Below are 4,075 nucleotides of genomic sequence, written 5' to 3'. Positions count from 1 at the left end.
TGAGATATTTTTTTGGTGGTGCATAGACCAATAGATGGTGCAGGGGGATGGCGCCAAGGACAGACTTGACAAAGGCTAGGCGGCCTGCTTTGTTCATGAGTTTGGCCTTCCAAGCTGGTAGCTGCCCAGCAATGCGATCGACAACATACTGTAGTTGCGCAGCTGATGGCCTTCTTATTGTGAGAGGAATGCCCCAGGTATTTGATAGGCATGTCCACAATCGGGCATCCAAGTTGTGCAGTGACATGGGCAGCAATCTCGTTGTCGCAGCGTAGCTAAGTGGTCGAGCTTTTTTGCATAATTGACCTGGAGGCCTGATCCGTCGCTGAACACCCGGAGGATTCCTCTGATGGCGGCGATGTCGCTAGGTGATGGATGGAAGAAGATCATCACGTCATCGGCGTACAGGGAGATGACTGGGATCGTCCTCGAGTGGTGTAGCTGCTGCAAGACCCCAAGGTGGGTGGCGCGTCTGATCAACCATCCGAGGATGTCGACAGCGAGCACAAATAACTGTGGAGACAGGGGGTCACCTTGGCGCAATCCTCGCCGATGCCAGATGGGAGGCCCTGGTTCGCCATTGATGAGTACCCGAGTGCTAGCTGAAGAGAGCAGGATGGCGATCCATTCCAGGAACCTCTGGCTGAATCCATATTGTCGGAGAACCTCAAATAGGAAGGGCCAGGAAATGGAATCAAAAGCCTTTGCCAGGTCTAGTTTCAGCAAAACCCTTGGATTGCCCAGTTGGTGTAGCAGCCTCGCTAATTGTTTGACCAAGATGAAATTGTCGTGGAGTATTTTTTTTTTGGTTCATCTTTAGAAGACCTCTCTTTTATGGATTGCCAATTTGCTATTTATCCCAGATTAATGTTGGTGAAGTTGACAACCTACATTGGGGCAAACATCCAGGAAGAAAACAAAAAAATGGTTCCACCATATTGGCAAATACTTAGGTTAGCACACACAAAATAAAGTCACAAGGATACACAAAAAACATAATGCATTGTGCAGGCATTTTCTGTTTAAAAAGGTGGAAATGGTAAGCATAACTTCTTATTGCAGATTGCACTTGTATGTATTTTGCCTGGGCTATTTTTTACTTGACTTCCTACACAAATACAAAGTAAACCAGGGGTTGATATCATGATTTTTGTACAGGATAACCCTGTTCAGAAATACTGAGATAGATAAATGGCAGAGGAAAACACAGGTCACAACTGGTGCTGCTGAAAGGAAAGTTGCACGCATTTAATCAGGTTGGCTGAAGTTTTATTTAACTGCTTCTAGTATTTCGTAATTGTGGAACAGCCCTATATCTGATAGGCTAAAACCTTTGAGTCACGCCTGTTGTACGAGAACAGAACATAAGTGACCAAGTTGCTGGTTATATGAGAGACCCAAGCAGGATGGTTAACAGGATGTACTTGCGGAAATCTAATGTTGGTGTATTTGGAGAGGTAGTTTAGCTGCATCTATTATAAAGGCCATGAGTCCTGTTTCTACTTCTAATTATAATGATTATTTTGTGAGCCTTTTCAATTATTTGCGGAGTGCAGCAGAGCCTGCAGTTACAGTGGAGGTATGAGTAAGTATGAGTAATTCTTCATTCTTTAATTGGAATTATTCCAAGCTTGACTGCCTCTCATTTGTTCTATTCAAGTTTTGTGTTATGTGACTTATGTCGTCTAGTATATAGTTCATTTTTTCATTGAGGCAAAAGTTCATGTAACTTTGATTATCTATTTCCACATTTACGAGAACAGATCATCGCTCTGGTGGCTTGAGGTGCGGGAGTGCACGCAGCCCGCCCCGGTCCGAATCCTGGATTCGACAGGGGTGCTCACGGAGTTGTTCTTCTATAAAAAAAAAGCCAACGGGTGCTAGTGCCCGGGCTGGTCTCTTTTTTTCTATTTCCACATTTAAGTTAGACTAGTTTTGGTTATACTTGTGCTGATGTACTAAATAGACAATGCGTGTAGTGCACTTGTTGGTCTCATATGTTCACCCAGGGGAAGACTGTGGAAGGTGATCCTCAACTTATTGATGATTCCGAATTTTATCATCAACTTCTCAAGGAGTTTCTCTAGTCATGTGATGGAGCATCTGGTTAGTTCATATCCCAACTATTGCGCATCTGCACTTGTTGATTGTGCCCTGAATGTATCGATGAACCATGCTGCTGCATGCTAACAATGCTTGCAGAGTCTGCATTTTATGCTCTAAGAAAGAAGCAGCACAAGAAGAGAAAACTCATCGACCGTCGTGCTTCGAAGAGCAGAAAGATATGGTAGGCTACTTACTTTGGGTGTAGCTGATGTTTCGTCCCTGCATTTTGTATCAACTTTCTTTTTTATGTGGCTCTCTTTCAGGTATAATGTCCACGAGAAGGTTGCCAACTTCATGGCCCCAGTTCCTATAACCGTTCCCCTGATGGCTTCGAAATTGTTCAAGAATCTGTTTGGAATGGGCAACCAGAACCAGAAGGCAACCGCATCATGATTTAAGAGGCGATGATTCAAAGTTTGGACATCAGGAGAAGGTTCAGTTGGCCGGCTTTTTCCTGCAGTTTTGAATTGTAAAATGTAATGGCCGTACTCGTAGACATAGCGAAGCAAAAAAAAATTGAATCGCTTGGCCTGAAAAGTGCATTTCTGTTGCTGTGCAAGCTAATTCTCGTCTGAAGGTATTATGTAAAACTGAAAGTAATCCTGTACAAGTTTTGGTATCATAGTATGTTTCTTTTTTGTCCCGGAGTATTTTTTTTCTCGAGACAGTAATGACTATGATTTTCTTTTTGAGTTGTCCATCAATTGCCAGAGACGACGTCAACCTTGAGATGCTGATCGTTTATTTTGGTTGCTGCCTGTCAAGTATACTAAATCTAGGAATATGTGAAGTTCCTGTGGATTTAATGTGGTTTGCCTGTCAAGTATACTAAATCTAAGAATGCTTGTACGCCATGTTGGCACCGATGACCAGTTGCAGCAGCCTCACGAGGTCTCGGGGCACAATCCCGGTGTATCCGCAAGCTTGTGAGATTGGTGAGATTGAAAGCGAGGAAGGGAAACTTGCTGCCGATGAACCTGTTGTTGGCAAGGCTGAAGTCTTCCATGGCTGCCGATATGGGCGGGAATGCTGCACACGTTGGCGAGCCCCAGCTGGTGACGCCGGCGGGATTGATGGCGAGGAAGAGGTAGTGCAGGGCCGACATGTGGGCGAGCGACACACCCCGTGAAGATGTTTTTCTTGAGGTCATGTTACCGAGCCCAGCTGAGGTTGTTGCCGTCGAAGCATCTGCGGGAATCGGTAGGCGGGCCGGATATCCTCGCCCGAAAGCAGCCCAGCAAGAGAACGAACTACACCACGTCCTAATTTAGTACCACCTCGGCAGATTTATACGCGCAGCTCCAGCTTAAATACCACGGTATGAACCAGAACTTCGCCGAGGAAAGCATGCTCGTACTCCGAGCCACTGTCGAGGCAAAGGCTGTTGCGACATACCTTCTGGCTGGGCCCCTCCCCAAGGGCCTGTAACCCCAAGGTCGTTAAGTTGTGTGGGGGCCAGAATGGGAGCAACATGTCCTTTTTTTTTGTTAAATATATTCTATACTTTCCATGCTTTTGAAAAAAAAACATGTGGATGATTTGCTCTAAGCACAGGGTGTTTGATCTACAGCTAGATAATATGTCAATGCCATCCTTAAAATAGGCTTTCCGCCTTACTCTAAAACGTGTTTGGTGAGAACCTCTTATGAGGACAATCAAAGAAAAAACAAATAAAAACAAGGTAAACCAAAACTTGCCACCGAATACATCGAAACGAGACTGAGTGTAATCAGGACTCCACAACGATGCCCTCAAAAGGGTAACCACGTACTGCTGCTGCTGTATAGAGTGCCAGGTCTAGGGTTTTCACACGAAGCCGTACCTCGCGGGGAGGATGACCATAACAACGCCACTCAAGAGGGTTACGGCGCGCAGCACCGCTGTTGGCACAAAGGCGTGGATATTTTTCCTGGAAACATCATGACACCACTGGGAGCTCCCAAAGCCGAAGCGCCGCCAACACCAGGAT

At 45.5% G+C, this 4,075-nt stretch overlaps 1 pseudogene; it reads left to right on the top strand.

Moving 5' to 3' along the window:
* Positions 1–358: 358 nt before the first annotated feature.
* Positions 359–2,607, top strand: LOC124658190 (annotated as a pseudogene).
* The last annotated feature ends 1,468 nt before the right edge of the window (positions 2,608–4,075 follow it).

This window comes from Lolium rigidum, chromosome 1 (genome assembly GCF_022539505.1).
Source record: "Lolium rigidum isolate FL_2022 chromosome 1, APGP_CSIRO_Lrig_0.1, whole genome shotgun sequence".
Lineage (NCBI taxonomy): Eukaryota > Viridiplantae > Streptophyta > Magnoliopsida > Poales > Poaceae > Lolium > Lolium rigidum.
Note: the sequence above shows the minus strand (reverse complement) of the source record. Positions and strands in the feature narration are given on the sequence as shown.